Raw genomic sequence first — 22,131 nt, 5'->3', positions numbered from 1 at the left:
TTTTATCAGATCATCCCTGAGATGGTTCAGGTGGGTAAGGCTATGCTCTCATGATGGCAGTACAAGTCTAAGGCTTCTTCCATTTGCTTTGGAAGAATACCTTGGATTTTACACCAGCATATTGTCAAAGCAAGGATACAGCACATGGTACTGAATGCTATAATACTCTATAATAAACAAAGCACTACAGATATTTGTGTAATCCAAAATCTATTCAAGTTTTGGTATCACTTTTCACAGTAAGCTGGGAGGTAATTTAAAGAACCAACACTGGCAACTCAAATCATATACCACAACTAAAATCTATCTCTACAAAAGGCCCAGAATTTAATCAAATACTAGATGAAAAGTTTGTCTGAAATGAGGCACATCTTTCTCATTGGTCCATGCCCAAGACTGCATGGAGAGAGAAAAGCGTGTGACTTACAAAGCACCTAACAACACGTTTGCATAAATGACTTCATTCTATTGCACCACCAATTTATTCCTCACACACAGTTCCTGTACAAATGTACCTGTATAAGTATTGTTGAAATACTGGTGAGGGAGTGATAGGCTTGGGGTTAGTTTTCATTTTACTCACATTGCTGTCTGTTGAAGAAGTTCAGGTTCAGGTAAATCAAGATGATGGAGAGAGGATGAAAAAACAAAAGAATGCACTAAAGAAATTACTTTGGAAACCTAACCTGAACTAACAGCCCAAAAAACCCGGGACCATATTTTTAGTCCCTTGGAGTATTGCTGTTATAGTGGCAAGTGTACATTTTGTGGATGTATGTATACCCAAGGGGGGCAGAGGAAGGACAGAATACATGCCCTTTTTCAATCTAAAACCTTGAATAACTGCAAACGGGTTATCTGCGCTAGCTGGGTAATGCTTGTAAAAACCTTTGAGTTTCTCAAATCCAAAGTGTTAAAGAAATAGACCACAAAGGTGGCCGAAGATGGTAGCTTAATAATTTCCTAGCATTATTTTTAGGATATAAGATTGAGACGTATTACAGAAAAACTCTTGGAGTGAGTTTCATTGCATTTGCAGTCTGCTGGGTTATTATCTAAGGAGAAACAATACCTCATATGTGTAGCTTAGCTCTTCTCCTAATAATACTGAAAGATAGAGACCTGAAGGCTGCCACAGCAGAAAGGTTTTAATTTCATTACTAGACACAAATCCAAGTGCATCAGTAATTTCTTTTTATATGGTGGTTTCAGAATTAAACAAGCACAAAAAGAGAACAGCCTTGTCAAATGTTTTAATTAAGAAGGCAAAGCATTAAAGATAAGAATTGAAAGCAAAGTTTGCTGCCTTCTCTGAAAAAAGGGGTAGAATGTACATACTCTCAAAAGGAGCCATTCTTTTAGTGCAGTCTAAGCTGAAGTTACAAAGCTTAAAGCCCTGAAAAAGTACAGGTCACAGGACAGACGTGAGCAACAGCATTGCAAGTGGCTACCCCAGAGAGCCACTGAACATCTACAGCCCTTTACAGTCTCTGAAAAACTAGAATACATGGTGTTAGTGATTGTTCACTTTTATGTTAATAAGCAACGAAATACTAAATTATGTTCAAAAGATAACATATAAAAAGCAGCGGGGGAATGTTAAATAGGTAATGCTGGATCTCAATACAATACTGGGAAGCCCAGTGTCCACACCCCTTCCATTTAACAGAAAATTTGCCTCCAAAATACCTCTGGCTCTAGAAAAGTTGCCCTAGTTTCTCCTTCAAGAACCTAGGCTCAGTTTCTACATATATAAAAAAGAACTTACATTAAGGTTTCAGAAAATTGCAGTCTTAGAAAAATAAACTGTTTTAAGACATACTCAGTCATTGTACTTCTGGTGCTTCTCTTGTATTCAGAGACACATATCAAGAACTATTTTTCTTTCAGTTATCAGCTACCTGCTCCATACTGCTCTATATAGCTTCTCCATTCCACAGTACTGAAATACATTCCCTGTTTAATAAGCCTGAGTGTACCCACAGCTCCTTGCAAATCCATTAACGTTAGCTTCAGCTGTTGAATTGCCAGTGGTACTGTATCTAGTCTTACTAACATCATGTAGATAATTAACCTCCAGGCTAGGAAAGGCCTACATTCACCACACACAAGCTGATTTGAGCATAATTTAACAGAACATACATTTCAAACTGCTGTATATTAACTCCTAAACACCCCACAATCAATGTTGTAAATTCTGTCTTCTGGGGGGTTGATGTATCCCATTTACAACACAAAGCAATATCCTTCATTTGCCATGGATAAAAAGCTTTTGGAATGATTAATGAGCACACTGAACATGCATCTGGGGATGAGCAAAGACTGAAGATCTGTGCCAGTCTCCTCTCAGCTTTTCAAATAATCTCACACCAGTGAATTCAAGGAGAGTTGAACCAGGGCCTTCGTTTCCACTGATCAGTAATTCCCTATAGTGGTGTGTCCCTTTTATAAGGCATTGCTATAAACAAAGGGAACTGACCTCATTTGCAATCTGCTGGCATTTGCTCTGTCAAAGAACCACCTCTTTTGGTGATAGACCAGAACAATTCAAACTCAAGGAACTGTTCAACTTCTGCTGAAAGCTTGATGTAAAAATGGTAACAGCAGCAATTGTGTTTGATCACTCACATGTAGTAACTGGTCACGAGCTCAGAGAACTCTTTCAGATGCAGAGCTTTGTCAGGACAGAGGAAAGTCCTCCTCCTTTTAGACTCAAATAAGGAGAAGCATATATGCATATGAACAAAACTCCATCCTCTGTCCTTCAGACAGACTGGAGTCAGACAGCCTAGGCCCTAGAAACCACAGTTAAAAGTGGATTGCATCGCTTTAGCAGCCCTTTTGTTGTGGGGAAGGGATCTCATTTTAGTTCAGACTACCCTCTCTTCCTTCTGTAGAGAGAATATAAAGAAATGTCTGTGTACTTGGACCCACCCCTCCCCTACTACCCCCCCCCCCATATAATTCTCAATTTCTAGTTAACTTGCTGTAAGTTATACCCATAAGGACACTTACTTACACAAGCTGGATTTGTGTTTGGGAGAAAAGTAAACCTTTCATTTGACTTCTGATCTTTCTTATGAATTTCCATCCTAAAAACCTAGTCTGGTGTCTGTGGAATTAGCTTGAAATAAGGATAAGTCTGGACTCAGGAAACCTTTACTCCCTTCCCTGCATTGAAGATTTTAGACAGCTCAGACTGCACAGTGAAGGAAGAGAGGATGCAGTCGTTTTATGCATGATTTTTTCCCCTATTTGCAAGTTATACTGCATGGTATTTTTAGCTATAACAGCACTGGAAACAAGAAATACTCCTACTTTTCGAATTTACTTAATTTCCCTCCTACACTGAGGTGTGGAGGAATTACAAGCTTGACATGTGACTGGGAGGGCAACTTCCCTGGACCAATTCAGCACATGCAGAGACAACACAGGTGACGAGGTGGCACAGTTGAGGACAAGAGCAATGGGTAGGCCCATACACTTCTGTCTTTCTACCTCACTGCAAAAACCGTTGAGTCAAACAACTTTCAAACAACTGAGATAACATTAAAAATAGAGTTTATGTGCTTGATTTCCTCTATGATAATTTGGAAGGTCTTACACGCTATTACTTTCTGAAATCAAATGTGCAGCACAGAGTTTAATGTTTAGTATTTATATAGAATGTTTAATATTTATTTAGCACATGCAGTATGTTCTTTTTACTAGTCTGTAAAACTTAGGCTGTGAATCTGAATTAAAAGATACTTAGATAAGTGCTGTAAGCAGATGAGGAATCAAATCAGTGGAATCCACACAGCATATATTAAAATCCTATCATTTGAAATCACTAGCACAGTGCTTAGTTATCCACAAAAGTTATTCCAATTTAATCTGTGTGTAGGAATAACAACAAAGAAGATACTTCATTCCAGCTCTGACTACAGGCATGTACAATTATTATGTTACTACTGGAGAATGGTATGTTAAGACATAAAACACTTTGGGATTGCTTATGTGGTAAAATGAACATAAGGTCCATTGTCCTTTCTCTCTGACATTAGCTCATACACTTGAATTATGTCCCTGATATTTTGCTGTAGTCTTCAAAATCCTTTGAAAGGAAGAACATTGTTGGAATATGCCAGATAATAATAGGATCATAAGCACCAGCCAGTGAAGGGGGTGCTGGTGGGCAGGAATAGAAAAATCCCATTGTTAATTATTAGATCTATTCACCAGACTTGGGAAGATGTCAGAATACTTAAAAAAACCTTCATCCTAACAGCAGTGCTGTAATTAGGGAGTTGCTATGAGAATTAGAGAAGACAACCAGATGAGAATCACAGAGGTTAGCTGGGCTACCAAACCCTTTTCCCCCACTGTTCCACAATAGGGCTTCAAAACTGCCTAGGTGGGAGCACTTGCAGAGTCGACAGAAAGAGTCTGGAGAGAGACCTCAGGAAAGGGAAGATTGCAGAGAACGTGGATGGTGCTCCAGCTGTTCCAAAGAGAAAGGGAGTAGGAGGCAGAGCATTACATTAGCTTTGCTGTAAGCAGAAATAGCTTCTCAGATAACAGCCAAGTTTCTTCTGCCCTCCCATCGGGGTGAGTTTTCCCCAGCAATGATAAGGCTCAGCAACTGCAATCAGTTTATCAGTGATCTCACTGATGAATTCCTAAGCCTTCATGATATGAGTTCTGCATTTGTGGTATAATTCTTGAAGTCCATCTACTGGAGCTAAGTGATTACATGGGAATCTCAGCTTTCATTAAAGACTTTAAATGAATTTCTAACCGTGGTAATTGCAATTCTAAAAGTTTGAAAGCCTGATCTTTACAAGTTGCACCCCCAGCAAGTCAAACAGTATTGTAAAAATTATTAGAACCTAATTTCTTGGGTGTGCATAGGGGGGATTCAGTTCAGGGTTCTGAAATTTAACCACTGGTGCTCTTTGGCTGGATCACCACATCTGGGATGGGCTGTTTTTTCCTATGTCTAGATTTAATTTGAATTAAAGAATAGCAATTATTGAGTTTATTTTCCTTTTGAAAACAGTTTCATGCTTATAAGTCTATTCATGATAGTTAAAACAATTAAGGTAAAGCTAAAACTGAATCAGAGAACCTTTTATAAGTCTATAGATTATTGTGGGCTCTTATGCAGTGTTACAGAATGGCTGAATAGAACACATTACTTTTTTCTCTTACACAATATCCTTGCTAAGGAAGGAAGTGTTCTAACACAAACGCATATGGCCGATGAAGAACTTAACTCAAGACTGACTTCTGCCTCACAGGTCTGCCAGACTACTGGTATAATCATGTGCAAGCTACTTCCCAATCTTCAGCTTGAAGATGGAGACCACTTCCTCTTTTGATTACGGTTTACATCCTTGTGTTACCTTTAATCATATTGTATGTTCTCGGGGAAAAGTAATTCCTTCTGTTCATGTATCACAGAATCATCAATCACACAATCCCAGCCTGGTTTGTGTTGGAAGGGACCTTAAAACTCATCCAGCTCCAGTCCCTGCATGGGCAAGGACACCTTCCACTACAGCAGGTTGCTCCAAGCCCTGTCCAACCTGACCTTGAACACTTACAGCTTCCTCCTGTTTCCAGTCTGGCAGCTAACAGAGTGCTTAGTCCTTAGGTGTAGCTGCATATATATACAGATAACAGGTATGTTTGTATGGGAATTTGTACACCTTTTTGTTTTGGGTTGGGGGTTAGGGTTGGGTGTTTTTTTTTTTTTTTTGATACAGAAACTGAATTCAGATTTACACACAATTTTGCCATAAAGAAAAGTAGCTAGGGGAGAATAGATAGTGACTCTAAAGGACATTCCTGGAATACTAGCCATGATTTTGAATAATGCTTTTACAGTTTTCCAAAATGTTGTTTGCTATTCCTTTGAGCAAATATTTACAGAAATAATGGTAAGATCTGCTGGGAACAGCACAAAATATTCTCAGCATGATACTGCAAGAGCAGTAGGAACTTCCTCAAAGCATTTTTGCATGTACCTCCAGCTAAAGACAGATTGTTTACACTGGAAACAGCCTCATTTAGGGTTTCAAAGAAAATTCAGCATCGCAAGGCAAGGCAGAAGAAATACTCACTTGAGCCTCTACTAAGCAGGGAAATGTCTCTATTTGTGTGCAGTTTAAGCTGCATCGTTCCAAAGGGCAGCGCCCAATGCGTAACCCAAGGGTGAAGCATTTATCATGGCAATCTGGGCTGTAAATTGGAGACATCTTGCAGTACACACAAATAGAAGGTTTGAATAGAGTACAGAATTTTTGTGCTCCTGCGCCCAATGAAACAAGCCCTATCTAACAAAGAGCAGAAAAAGAGGTACTAAAAGAAGGCTCAAATACCTCCCCGCCAAGAGCAGGAGCTCCCTGCTGATCTGGGACAACTTTCAGGGCAGTTTTGCCAGTGAACGTCTGTATTTTGGGACTGCAGTGTTTGGTATTGTTGCTGCGGTCCCTTAGCCTGCTCCACTGCTTGGGAGAAATCAACATTCACATTTCTGGACTGCAAGGAGGTCACATTTAAAATGCCCTGTGTGGCTTTCATGAGGTACAGGAAAGCTGGTTGGTAACACATGGGGACCACTTTTCAAGTTTAACAAAGTTAACACAAGGCCAAAGATATAGAGGTCAAAATAGGACTTAAAACTTAACAAGTTTAAGGACACTTTCTTTTGGTGATAGTATCAACATCCTTCCACTTTCAAAGACAGAATGCAAAGACAGTTTCCAAATTCAGTTATTTTTCCCAGCCTGCCTGTTTCCTCATCTATCAGTTACTCCAGTTAAGACATTGATCCTTTGTCAGCTTCTCTTGTGTGCCCCACGTAAGTCTGGTCTTCACAGTTTTTGGAGTAATTCAGCTGAAAGCATTGCATATATGAACCTCTGAGGGTGAGAGCTGCTGAAACTATCTAGGACAGTACATTTGGCAGAGCACAAGCTCCATTGTTTTCAGGATCGTGTTTTAGTGCCGAGGCACAATTCCATAAATATTTGATATAAGCCCTTTGATACAAAAACCACCAAGGACTGGACTCCTATGCATCTCCCTCCAAGTGGCAAAGAATGCTAGGACCATTGTACACTGATTATAATAATTTATGGGACTGAAGTTGTTTCTTGAAGACAATGATCACCATGAGGTTGACAGTTCCTAACTTCATTAGAAGTTGCAGCTGCTGCTATCATTATTCTGATTAGTTACCTTGAATTGCTTTGCAAAAGACAATTATCATTACAGCTTCTCTATCACAAGGAGGAAGTGGTTTCTCGTGGCAGAACTGAATTAGAAAACAAACTAGAGCATAAAACAGGGGAAAGAAAGTGTGTCACATACTAGAGAGAAGCTGATCACACCTTCCTGGACTCAAGTATTTTAAATAGAGGCCATCACACTGAAAGGCAGGAAACAGTACAACAAATGGTACAAGTAACCACTAATAGATGCTAATGTTAATCAAGTGAAATGATCCTGTAGCTGGTAAGAAGGATCTTATCAATTATTCCCCTGCTAAAAAAAAATACCCAGCCCAAACCCACCAAAACCTCTACATCAGGTGCCTGTGGAGCTGCAGTACCACCAGCTGGTGATGTATAAGATACGTTCTGCCCAGCAGAGAGCTTGGGTATTGTCCGTGTTTATTAGGGTCTTTATGAAGGGAACAGGAAGTGCAAAGCAAAAGGGATATACAATATGTGAGGCACAGGTTGGATACATTGGTAGCTTGTACATTATGTAGCATGTTTCGTCCTTGTCTTGTCCTTCTTATCCCCCATAGTCTGTACCAAATCTCTGCACCCAAACCCAGTTCTCCATTCATTTCTTCTTCCCATTCCCAGTATTTGACATGGAAACAAAAAGTAAAGGGGATGCCTGGTTTGGTAGTATCTATAGTGGAACAGAGAGAACAAAGAGTGGAAAGTGAGATACAGTGAGAAGCTGAGCCATTTAGAGGATCAAGACTCTGTATTCTGGGTGGCAAGGGCGTATTTTCTACTGGTGATATTACAAAGTCAGCAATGAATGTCTGGCCTTTGGCAAGAGAACTTCCCTGCAGTGTACATTCCCATAGGTGAAGACAAAACAGCATACCCTACTCTTTGCCTCTCATCTTTTTACACAACTCTTCCTTGCTAGGAGTAGGACCAGGGCTTTGGTGTGATTTTGCAGTTCTTGGCCAGCACAATGGCTGGTGACAGCAGTGGTTGTCGCAATATGAACTAAAGTTCATCTCTTCCCTGCCACCATCAGCCACAAAGCAGGAGTGTAGAAGTGGCACAAAGTCACTTCATTCTCATGAGTAAGAGATCTAGGCATAAAAGAGAACACGTGGGTGAACACAGACATGGATGGCATTGCGGTTTGGGCAGCAGTTGTGGGTTGTAGTTTTACTTTTAAAACTCCCTTATTTTCCACTTTTCCAGACAGTGGCAGAGGTTTACAAATGAAGTAGGAGATCATAGCAACCAGGGAGGCATGAGGCTGTAACACTGGACAACTTTCTGAGTACTTGAAGAGAAAGAATTGGCTGTTTAGTAAGAAAGTAGAGAAAATTCAGATGTTGGCATGAATATATGAAGAGGCAAAAATGAAAGATATCACCTCTTTTGGTGAAATATAGTAGACTGACAGGATTAGCAAGTGTGACTGGGGACAAGAAGGATATATATTTCTGTCTTGCAATGTTCCTGCGTCTCAGTTCAATAGACAGGATTTTCAATTGGGGTTCCAAGGCATTAAATGCACAACATCCAACAGTCTGCGTCCTCAGTGGCTCACAATTAAAATCAGATGATGAGCAAGCTTGGAAGGAAACACAGAAGCGATACCAGAGCTTGAAGCAGAATATAACTAACCTAGGTAGCTTTCTTGGTGGGGGCTGACCTCACTGATACTGTCTTCTTTCTCCTTACCTGTCTCACTCTGTACAGACTTACACTTCCACAGACCACACTTTGCTGTAACCCTAGATTGTTTGTGTCTCCTGGTGCTACCAGCTTCTGTCCGTCAGGCCCCTGACGTTGCCTCCTCACAGTGCCTATCCTGATACAAAGTTTGTTCTGAGAAAGCTCGGTAGCTTTTCCTTCCCCTTCCTTATTCTACCTTTAATGATTAATAATACCTCACCAGCTAAGAACTCTGACCACAGACAATTCTGCATCTCAATTTTCTGTGGCTATTATGGATAAAAAAAATGACATTGCAAATCACTTTCAGGTTGCAAAGTCAAGCACTAAACAAAGAGGAAGTGCTGGAATTAAACTTGCCTGCAAAACCTTAATTTGGCCCTTTTGTACATAAGTATTATGATCTAGACTTTAATTACATGAACACAGACTATTTTTTCCACATCTAAATGCATAGATGTGCAAATTCTCAAGCAGTTGACTTGATTACAAGTATGCGTAATATAAAAGTTCAATAGTCTATTGATATTTAGTCAGATTGCAGAAATTCCTCATATTCATTGAAGCAGCTGACTATATTTGGGTACTATGCCAAGAGCTGAACAAATGAAATCAGATTACTGCAAATGACAAGCAACAAATAGCCAGGAAAAAAAATGGTAGGGCCACAGGAAAAGAGAGTGTGGTGAATACGAGACAACTGAATGAGGTTCAGCTAAAACAAAGCAGGAATTCTAAAGCATCCCACAAATAATACTTAATCTTTCCTCTAGTCCCAGTGAAATTGACTAAAATCAGCACAGCAGCCACTCTATATTGGGTAACTCCAAAGACTAAACCATAAAAATGGGGTGAAAATGATGTATTTGAGATATACACAAAAATTAGAACTGACATCTTGGCCTGTAGGTCTTCTTCCAGCTGAAGAAAAAAAATAGAAAAAGGTTAATTTCAAGGTTAGAACTAACCTTGTGCTGGTTTTTTTTGTTCACCAGAGCCCAAAGCAGAGCTCATGGCCAACATGTCACCTCTAATATTCATTGCTATCTCAACTGTGGGTTTAACATTAACCTTTTCTCTTAAATTCTACTCTCAGAATGCTGGTGCACTGTATATTTTATTGCAGCGTGAAGCAGCTTGGCTTGGTCATCTTTTAATCACTGGTCAGCTAAGCATAGAGGCTTTTTCTTATTAATATCTAAGAGAAACACTTGCAGACACAGGAACAATTTTAGTCAGTACATGATAAGGGGATATAGTTTTGATAGATGCTGCATACCTTATGCTCAGTAATTAATGCAGAAGCCTGGCCCTCCTTCAGTTTGCTGAAGGGAAGTTAGCAACCAGGCCAGGCTGGATGGGGCTTGGAGCAACCTGGTCTGGTAGAAGGTGTCCCTGCCCATGGTAGGGAGTTGGGACTGGATGAGCTTTAAAGGTCCCTTCCAACACAAACCAGTCTGGGATTCTATGATATGGCCTGGCAAATTCCATACAACGTATATATTGTATAGAAAATAGGAGAAGATTGATTGAGTCTTCAAGTTTGAACAAATAATCTTTTCCTTTAATACATTCTTTCCTTTTACTTCCTTTGTCACTCCAGTTCTCCAGTTTACTCTCCACAGCTTGACATATTCACCCTGCTTCCAGAGGCAAGAGATGTGCTCTGTGTGCCTGGAAGATCGCTGTATACATATTTCCCATGCAGAGCCCTGCCACCTTTGTATTTTTACCTAGTCTTAAATATTTCTGTGTGGGAAACTCTGAAGTGATAATGCATACTGCATGGCTTCTGCTGGAGGACAGGGGGTACTGCCTCAGCTGCCTATAGAGAGGAGAAAGGAGCTCTACACTTCATGCTATATTCCAACTGAAAGTGTACTATAGTTTCTGCCTGTGCTTAAGCATAGGACACAGGTGAAGGTGCAGAACAAAGATTTCACATTTGACAGGAGCAAACCAGAAGTCCTAAGTAGGAGTGAGAAGAGAAAATTCTGTGTGTGGCGTATGAATGTAGCTTAAAAATAAACTCTATCCCATTAAACCATTTAATTCAGTCATACGTTATAGTCATACACAGTCATACACTGAGACAAATTCTATAGAATCATAGAATCATAGAATAGTTAGGGTTGGAAAGGACCTCAAGATCATCTAGTTCCAACCCCCCTGCCATGGACAGGGTCACCTCTCACTAAACCATCCCACACAAGGCTTCATCCAACCTGGCCTTGAACACCGCCAGTGATGGAGCACTCACAACCTCCCTGGGCAACCGATTCCAGTGCCTCACCACCCTAACAGGAAAGAATTTCCTCCTTATATCCAATCTAAACTTCCCCTGTTTAAGTTTTAACCCATTACCCCTTGTCTATGTATTTGATTTTCACTCTGTTCATATAATAAAAATCAGTGAGGCAGTATCAGTTATCCTGCTGCCACTCCAGAGCAGTTTCAAGCACCAGGAAACGTTTGAGATGATTTATTGTAGCTGCATGGCTCATACAAGTTCAGTTCCTGGCCACATGATCTCCACGTCAAAATCTTTTTATAACTAGTCTTCGTAAAAACTGGACAGGAAAGTACATCTCTGGATATGCCATTATACTGTGCTTGGCTATGCTGAAGACATGGAAGGTGGCCTCTGAGCCCAGCAGTGTGGGTTTCAGCAGCTGCAGCTATCTCACATTATCTTGATGCTGCCAGTATGTGAGTAACATACCCACCCCTGGTCACATCCCTTCCAATCAGCAGGGATGCTCAAAGAGCTACTTCCAACTTCAAAGCTACAAGTTGCTCTGAACAACAGGTTTATTCATATGAAAATCTAGAAAGGATTTTAGTATAGACCTGTTGTGGTTTACTTAAGGTTTCTTATATTGTTCTATCTTCAGTTACATGAATATGTGTGGGAGGCTGTTCTCATTTCACACACAGAACTCCCATATCCCACCTTATTAAAAATCTGATACCTAAATTGTCCCACTTGAAAAGCATAATGTCACTGAACCTTTTCCTTCAACAAGAGTGTCACTAGCATTTGCCATAGCCTTTCACAGTACATCACGCTGGCCTGCAGGATTCCTTGAGCCAACACCACTCATCTCTAATGATAATATGTGGTGTTGGGCATAAACCCACAACATACAGTGCAGTGTGCATGTCTGGGCCAGTCTGAGTGTCTGCCTGGCTCTTTAAAGCATGGCATGGGAGATTTGGTCTTTATTTCAAATTACTGAACTGAGACTTCTGCTAATTTTTCTGTTACATCAGAAAGTCAAAGAGAATTTCACATTGCAAATAATTCTCCGGGCTTACAGACTACAGCATACAAATATAGTCCACAGGGAAAAATCCTGCAGGGCAAAGCTGTCAAAAGCAGTGTCAATCCCCTGTTAGAAGCAGAGCCATGTACAGGGAATGCCAAGGGCATAGCTGGACCTCCATGTGCTACTAGGGAAATTTATCTGTTGCAATTAAAGCCAGGAAGAAAAGTGATGAAGGTCAGGAAACAAACATTAAATCTTGCTACCTAACAATGTACTTATCTTGTAAATAAATATTTCATGGCTGTCCTTAGGAAGCCTTACAGCTATGCTGTGTTTTGAAATGGGTTATGTTGGGAAGAGCAGCATAAATCAGCTAACAGTAACCCACTGACAAAGGGATTTTTCTTTATAGGTGATAAGGCAAGAGAAGAAACCACAGAAATTAAAGTGTGTAAGAGAAGAATCAAGTCCATGACATGGACTCTTATTTATTCTTTTATTTAAAGGAAATGCAGGGAAGACTCTAAGGTTACAAAAGGTGGGATGACTGTAGGCTTTTATAACAAACTGAGAGTTTTAATTCTAACATGTTCCTAGTAGCTGAAAATTCACTGCAGCAAAAGATGTCCAGCATTTTGCAGAAAAGTCTGCTTCAGTTAGGAGCAATCCTCCGTTCACACGTAAGATCAGTGCAGCAAATGGCACGAGGACTATCTCATTAAAGACTATCTCACTAAAGCTGGCTATGGACTCATGCCATGGCCTCTTGGCAGAGCAATTCCAAAGACTCACCAGCCCCAAATCTAAAGCATCATCCATAATACACAAAAGAAAAATAGATGCTCCTTTGATCACACTTTCCTTAAAAGAGTAAGAAATTAAGACAGAAATAGCTTCCAGTTGGTTTCTTAGGTTGGTGATGTGTATTGTCCCACTTCATTTGAGGGGGAACTATAAACTGCAATTGCCTCCTGAAATCATTTTCTATTCATGAATTGCCAGGTAGTGAACAAGATGTTAATTGTTCCAGCAACAGAAGCAGCCAGTGTGGAAGGTACTGTCTCCACAGAGGAAGGGAATGCACAACTACCCTGGGCCTATTCACAGAAGCAATGATGTTCAATCTTATTTGCAAACCCCTTCATGTTTCCTGATAAAAGAGTGCCTGTGTTGCAAATAGCGTTGAATTCAAAGAGTTGGGGTTAAAAGGATGAAGAAGAGAATAACTTAAGTATTCGCACATGCTGTTGCTCGTCATCTGACTTGAATCTTCTGGCTTGTCCACTGATCCAAGATTTCATCATGTGTGCCTAAAGGCTGACACAATCTTTTCTATATATTGCAGCAGGAAACCTATTTTATTACTGTTCCACAACAACAGTTCACAGAGCTTTTGTAAGTAGCTGAGGATGACATTTTTACAGGGTTAACAGTTCCAATAAAATACACCCCCAGCTCTGAAACTCAGTTTAGAGTACACCATAAAATGAGATGTGACAAAAGAAAACACGAGCTATTAAAAAGGTGAAGGGCTCTTAATTAACTTAGCTTCAACTTCACCCTCCCATAGTTCCATTAAATGTCAGCACGTCATGCCCAGGATGTAACGGGGAGTTACCCGGAAGGGCTAGGGACGGCAGGGTTGGACGAGGTATCAGTCAGTGCTCGGCTGGGGGGAGTGGGGTGAGTTATTGGTTGGCTGGTGCTGAGGTGTTGTATTCTCTTCCCTTGTTATTTACTTTATCATTATTATTATTGGTGGTAGCAGCAGTGATTTGTGTTATACCTTAGTTACTGAACTGTTCTTATCTCAACCCGTGGGAGTTGCATTCTTTTCGATTCTCCTCTCTGTCTCTCCAGGAGCAGGGGGAGGGCAAAAGGGGGAGAAGTGAGCAAACGAAGTTTGTGATTGGGTTTAAACCATGACAGTGGAGTATGTTACTGCTGTGTAAGTGGAAGGTAGGCTGCAGTCAGTATATTGCCTACAGATTAGTACAACTTGCTACAGTCAAAGGCTAAATCACAGTTTCACTGTGACCTAGCAGTGACTGGAATAAGCTCCTCTATGAAGAATGCGTCTAGCTACAAGTATGCAGCATGTACAGCTACTGTTTGTACATCACTCTTGTAAGAAGAGCATAGTGACTAATAATGTTCCGCCATGAAAGAGCTTCTGAAACATCTATTTGCGAAAGCAGCAGTGGTCTTGTTTTCAGTACTATTCAGAGGAGGGCACATCAAGGGCCACACGCCATCTCTTCCGTGAAATTATTCTATCTGAACACAGAAACAGTTATGTTTCTTTCCAAGCCTTGTGTTTAGCTGCAGTACACATTAGATCAGCCTCCTTACCCCTCTCCCACAAACCACCAAACATGTTCATTACGATTTTTTCCTGAAGAAAGCAGCAACTCTGATTTCTATCCCAATCATGTCACAGTACAAGTGCCTTAAAGCTAATGTGAAGGGTTGCTTAGCAACTGCACTAAGCCTGATGGGATCATCCTGCTACTGATTTTTGCATTGATATTTTGGTTCTCAAGGATGCTTTGTAATAATGAAAGATAATATTAACCCTGTTTTCTTACCTCAGAATTTAATTGATGCTTTTTCTGGAGTGAGTACAACTGCTTTCCAAAATGTCTGTTTTGTCAGCTCCTTTAGGGTATTCAGGAACAACATATGGCAATGGGTCCATCAGAAACACAGGTTTTAAACAAACAGCATCTGAAGAGCTTACTGATCCTCTTAAATCTACACAGAAGTCTCTGTTTGTGATGGAACTATTGCTGGCTATGACTTATGAGTTCACAGAACAACAGCAATTGCATGGAATCTCTGCTGGTGACTTTTGGAAGGTCTGTGTCAATCATCACCACACATAATAATTGTGTTCTACACTGATTAGTTAAAAAGAAAGCTGTTAGAGAAAGAATTATCACATCCTGCAGTATCCAAAATCAAACAAAAAAGAAGCTGGATGAATTTAACACCAAACAATACACTTATAAGGGAGGACTACATATTAGCAAGCAGTTCGATTTAAGGGGATTGCTCCAAGGACACCTAAACTCAATTATGTCTTTTATCAATACAGCTCCACAGTAACAACAGTCTTACACTCATTGTAAGGCCCAGGAATTTCTGTCTTTAAGAAAGCAGATTATTATTGCTGGGCTAAGAAGTGACAAATTCATGTTCCATCCTGCCTCAGCCCTCATGTAGGATCATCTCAAAGATACTAACACCCTATTCAAAAGCCATTGCTGAGTTGAGTGGCTGACTTTATTCCTCTTTGTTTCTGCTGGACTTAGTAGAAAAGTCATAGTTGTTAAGACAATAAGTATTTTTCTACTGTCACTCTTAAAATGCAAAACATGCACAAACGTTCTAGTGCTGTCAGCTCCCATGGCCAACACAGAATCAATGGGACTCAGGCAGAGACAGGTAAGTTATAGAACTGCACTCTTTAATCAAGAAGGAATTTGAAGCTCCCTATAACTGGCAGCAGGCACTTGAATAGATGCACAGATAGTGCCTAAGCACTAGACATCATATCTGAAAAGAGATATAATAATAAGATTACTCTTGCTGGAGCTTCAGCGCAGTGAGCCAAAGGTGCAGTTCACATTACTTCATGCTACCCTGTCAGATGCAGTTCCTGGCTACCATGCTTCTGATCCTACACTAAGGCTAGGGATAGAAAGTTGCCAACATGCACCTCTACAAGCTGGTGTTAGATTGTATTATTTAGAATAAAGAGTATTCTAACCAAAAAGTCCCAAAGTTCCATTCAGGTTGACTTTGCAGGAGCAGTGGCATGAGTATTGTGTGATGGGAAGTAGAATTAAGCCACCCACTAATTCCACATGGTAATCAATTAGTTCCTGTGGAAAATGGCTAGCCATCCATGACCTTAAATTACGGGCACTGAAGAAGTGATTTCCACAGCTCTCCACACAGATCTTAGGTTCCCTCTCCTCAGATTCTGAGCAGGTTCTCCTTGCTGCCCTTGCACGTGGCCTGTGGGCACGCTGTTATGGACCTCACCCGGAGCTTGAGATCTCTCAGGTTGTAACCTGCAGCCCAAGGAAATCAATTGGCACCATTCCCTCTATTTTGATAGCAGAAGCAGCCCTCCTTAACAAATCAGTTCTAAACAGAACAAGCTGTTTGACAATTACCATCTTCAACAAATATTTCCAGCCATCCTCAAAACACCATGGCAAAAAAAAAGCAAAATTTCAATCAACAGAAAATAGATGATTGTTCTAAAATGACAGCTTTCGTGCTGTTTATCCCAAAGGATCCTCAGAGCTTATGGAGTGTGAAATAAATTTGCCACTGGTTAAAAATGTAAATTCTTTAAATACATAAAACCCTAATGAAAAGGCTTGTAACATTTCCCTTTTCCTGATTCCCACTTTTCTCTTTTTATCTTCTTACAAGACACTGATTATAATTACAGTGGAGACTAAAATGTAGGCTTGATTTTGTGTTTAACAATTATTTGGAAAGTAAAATGGGCTCTTCATGCATGCATGTGACTGGGCATGTGCATGCGCTTCTACACATAAATGCATATATGAATTGTTCCATGGCTTTAAAAGAATTCTAAATGCACTGAGTGCATTTCATATTTAAATGCACGTAATTTGTAGCAACCACACAGAAGAATGAGTCTGCCTATGGAGATGAGCGAGAAAAGCTGCCTTGAGATTCCATCACCTCCTTAATTCTTTCAAGATGCATAGTAATGCAAAACGAAGGGCCTGACTCTGCCTTCCTGGAGAGGCAATGAGGGCTCCAGGATCAGTGCCACCACCTGTCACTTTCTGCTCATGGTTAGTAGGAGCTTGTGATCATCCCCTGCAGGGTTGGCTGTTGTCAAGTCAGAGCACGCTACAGCTCATGCTTACTCTGCACTGCCCTGCAGGCACAGGATGCAAGCTCAGGGCTGAAAGAACACACTGTAGCCCAAGACTCAGGCTTTCAGCAGGAGCAAGTGTTTGCTAGTTTAGTGGGCTGATTTCAGGTGCTTATTCTCTTTTAAGTAGGATTTCCCATTTATCGTATTGTGAAGAACTAAAAAGTGAAATTAATAGTTTGCCTGAGTCAGAGCTAGGTGAAAAGGAAGCAGTTTGGACCCTCATCTGTCAGTCCTCTACATACAAATGCAAACAAGACCAACTCCCTACTTCAAATCGCAGAGTGTCTGCTTCTGCACAGGTGTGGCTTTGGTGGGTGCTGGATTAGGTTTAGAAGTGCTTGGTAATCCTTGCTTTACAATGATTCGCTCCTTAGGAATGTTACCAGCACAGATCCTGTGAACAGGCTCCCCAAGTCCTTTAACAGCCACTGCACACATGCAAATCAAGTGTGCAGCAGAAAGCAGCGAGCCCAACAAGACTCTCGCAGGCGGAGTAGTGGGTGCAAAGTGCTGGACTTAGGACATACACACCACCGAGTCATACATACACAAGCACAGCAGAACCAGAACACAGGGTCATACACTGCATTTAAGCAGAAGCCTGGCACAGTCAGGACACATCAGCCTTGCTCACATATTGGACAACAAAGGTGGGATCCTGCCTGCTTTGGTAATCCCAGTGTTATACCATCGACTTTACAAGGGGCCCTAAAATTATGTCTGTTTCTACCCCAGCACATTATGATGATCTTTAGACTACTAGAACTCTGCTGCACAGACTCTTGGATCAGAGAGCTGATGATCCAGGCCCTAGTCCCATCACTCCTGCTCACCTGCTGTGTGTACAGCTGTGTGAATAGTAGCTTGCATCTCATTCTTCCTTGAGAAAATGAAAACATCCTTCTCTCATGCCAAGCTTTCCTTCTCACACTTACTTAGGTCGCATTCTCTTGTAGTGTATCTCTAAAGGCTTCTGGGTGTCAGATTGTTTGAGATTAAGTACTCCAAGCAAGGTAGGGACTGTATCCAGACTACTGGAATAGCTTCTGGAGAAGAACTCTCCTATGGTCTGTACCTGGGTCTCCTTTTGAATGGCAGCACCAAGTTCATAGCAGATGGAATGCCAGGAGGAAACTAGCAAGCATTTAACACTGGCAATCAGTTCTAGGGACCAGGGCTTGCCGCTACTCTGGAAGCTCAGCTCAGAGTGGTAATTTGTTTTAGGTAAAGAAGGAAGATTAGAAGGAAAAATTTCCTTCTGGATCCTTTTCTAGTGGCAAAATGTAGCAGCAATGACTAGTTAGCTTTATAGTGCAGAAGCTGTAGTTGCACTGAACTCTCAGAGTCAATACATAGGCTATGTTCTTGTTCCTGCCCCATTTTGTAATTATTCACAATTCATGCTGGAAAAAGCCAATGATGAGAGAAAGTTATTATCCTTTTCATTTTATAATTAATGCTCTCTATCCTCATCAGCAGGTGTCTATTGTTTCCTCTACTTTGCATTGCCCTGAAGAGAAAGATGCCAAATTGGATAAACAACTGTTCTGCTCCAGTATGGATAATCCTACAGTGATGCAGATGTGTGAAGCTTGTGTGAATGCACAACCAGTAGCTGAATGACATCAGAAATTTGCAATACATTTTGAATGACTATCTGTGCAGAAGGTATTACTGTAAAGGGTACAGGGTACTCTTCTTTGGAGCAAGGCAGGTGCACAAAGACCCAGGTCCAGTGATCCCTTTATTATGGAGGAGCCCAAGTTTTGCTTTGGAGTTAGCAACCTAGAATCATAGAATCACAGAACGATTTGGGTTGGAAAGGACCTTAAGATCATCCAGTTCCAACCCTCTGCCATGGGCAGGGATGCCCCATGCTAGACTTGTCTGGCCTCTATTTTTATAAAAAACAATGTTCTTGTTAGGCTGATGTCACTGGTGATGTCTTGCACACATTTTCTGTCTCTTTCTAAAAGATGACTCGTTTCTGCAGTCCAATGGACAAGCACCAGCATTACCAACATTAGAAAAGAATTGTACCATCGTCTTAGTTTAGAGATGACAGACACAGGAGTACGGAAGGAACTTGAACGTTCAAATGGGAGTTTAATTCAAATTTGAACTGTGTTTTACATAAACTTTAGACAACCGTCTCCTTTTATAATTTCTTCATGTGTGAGGTTTGACTTACTTGGTTGTCTAAACTTGCTTTGTGCATGTGATTCACACTGACTCTGAGACTATAAATCTTGCAAACAAACTAAAGCCTCAGTCAGACCCTGCCCAAGGAGCCTGCTATGGAAAAAACAAAGTGCTTGACAATGCAAAACCAAACTTGCATTTCAGTACTAGATAGGACTGCATTAATGACAAAGGAATCTGAAAAAGTGTAAAACAATTTGAACCAAACCAGACAATTTGTTGCCCAGTCCATGTTTGTGTGTATTGGAACTAGATATGGTAAGGAGCTTCTACCCCTAAAATGATTTATTTAAGTAAAGAATAAGAAGGAAATGTTATTCAGTGGAACAAAGATCCACATTCTTCTACGAATACTATTGTGTGGAATGAAAATGGGGGTAAATGAACATCAAAAGACCTGTTTCAGAGATGATAACAATTCTACGGATGTTATTTCCAAAGAGTTCATTTCAGGGTTGGCTTCTTTGCTGCCACAAAAGGATTCAAGAGTTTCTCATGGCTAGAAGTTTTTAATACCTTTCCTCTATATCCAGTCCTTATGTCAAAACATTCAGTACAGCTTTTAACTTTGTGAGGAAATAGATTACATTCTCTAAAAATAGCATCTTTGATAAGTTGGCTCTTCTCTCCTTGGCTACTTATTATCAGGAACCTGATAGGAATGCAGCATCTTAAGCCCTTTTTTCCTGTGTCGTATCTGTGTGAACTTTACCAAGTACAAAGACTTCTGGGGGCATGATGAGAAAATGAGTATCAAAGCCTTATAAGATGCCTTTCCTTAGGAACCCAAGATGAAGATAAATAAGTTCTCAGACATTTTTTAGATAAACCTCTGGTTGGAGAGCTCAGGAGGATACAACTTTGCAGGCTTGCCTCTGGACTCAGCAGGGAGCAGTTGATGCAGAGTTTCTCAGGCTCTTTCTCCTCTTCCCACATCTCATTGTTTCCATGCCAAAATAAAAGAAGTAAATCTATTTTTATAGTAGGTCGTTCTAGCTAAATACATCCATCATCTTCTGGAGATATGTGAGTTAACATTCTCTTTTCATTCTAAACCAGGCTATATTTTGCAAATACAATTAGCAGTTCAGGCATAGACCAGCAAACCTGCTTGGAAGACTCTGCATGATAGATTTGTCCAAGTTATTTCTGTTGAAAGCACCTATAAATAGCTCATATAACACCTCAAGTGTTTTATGGAATTACTGGGAGTTTTGCTTGATTAGAAGAAATAAGAAGTAAAAGCTCTGAGAAGGGAGCTCAGGACTTTACATAGTAATAAAGAACAGTAATCGAAGGGCTGTGGGTCTATTTGTGTGCTTAAGCTGCAGCACATAGTCAAGAATTTTGCTCAGCTGGAGATATTTTGCTTGAAAAATAATTGTTCCTTGTTTTCCCAATACAATAACCACAAAAGGCTTCAGCTCAAACAATGCGTGTTTGATCAGAACTTTGTTACTATTAATTCATTTATTCACCGGTGTTCTCATACAAGTCTTATTTATTCAGTGTGGGCTCCCTTTCTTTCCTTTGCATACCCAAGATCTGGAAGCAACTTCTCATATATAGATGTCTAGAGAAAAAAGAAAAGGGAATTGTATGCTAGAAAATAGACTACAGCATCCTTGGAGCAAATGGCAGCTTACAGATTGCATATGCTTCTGTGCCTAATTGTCTGAATGTGCATACCAGGGTTTTGAGGAGCACTGCAGGGACAGCTCCTGTTGTTAGCTATTAAACAAAAAATGCAGCTAAACACCAGTCAGTACAGGGTTTTGAAGGGCAAGGAGATAACAATAGGAAGTATCACTCTTGCTATAGTTAAACATGATCTTTAGTAGCTAATGCAAGTGAGAATGAATTACAGCTTTATTGGAAATTGCTTCCATGTTCACATCATGAGCTAGGGAATGCTCCATGTCTCTTCTGGAGCATGGAAATAGAGCAGTCATCTTGCTCAAGTTAGTAATGTCCACCCTTCACAATGCTTTCTTGTGGATTCATTTAAAAAACTGTTTTCCCATCTCTTCACTCAGGTAGCTAACAGCATGCTGTCTTTGGAGCAGTTTGATTGCATCCTTGCCTGACTGCAGCCAATAGACAATACTCCTTTACACTGATTCCAGTGGAATTTACATTAGGCCTAAAGAATCACAGAGCATTCACCAGTGGAATTTACAGGTGAGGCAAGAAGGATATGTTCATAGCATCTTATGCATACCTTATTCCTAAATGTGGATCCATTTACTACAGTAGTAGACAGATTAGCTCTTCTGCCGGTCTACCACATCAAAGCTGTTTCTCTCACATGTCAAACGTGATGAGATGCTGGATGAAGTGTTTCACTAAACTGACTCTAGGAATAGCTGTCTCTACACTGCAAAGAGTATGTGTACTGTTCCCTGTACATGGTATTTATAATGAGCATTTATTTTCAAGGGGTTTGTAATAGGACAGCAGACCTGCAAAGCTCAGTGTTGGTTTTCTTCCAGAGCTGTAGGTGGCTGATTGTTCATTTGGTGGACATATGCTTAGGGGTGGACTCATTGCATGTCTTTGAAAATCTCTTAGAATTTTTTTTTACCCAGCACAGAGTTAAAGCTCCTTTCATTCCTCCTTTTCAGCTGTGTCTGATTCACGCATCTGAGTGGTGCTGCAGGATGAAATTTCAATCTGAGATAAAAGGATTAGATGAATCTTGCTTCTTTTTATTATTTTTTTTTTCCACAATACCCCACGGTCTTTAATTCTCTTTTGCTGCAAAGTCACTGCAACAGAAGCAGCTTTTATCACCATGGGT

The sequence above is a fragment of the Lathamus discolor genome, chromosome 7 (assembly GCF_037157495.1).
Source record: "Lathamus discolor isolate bLatDis1 chromosome 7, bLatDis1.hap1, whole genome shotgun sequence".
NCBI lineage: Eukaryota > Metazoa > Chordata > Aves > Psittaciformes > Psittacidae > Lathamus > Lathamus discolor.
This window is presented reverse-complemented; position numbering follows the sequence as displayed.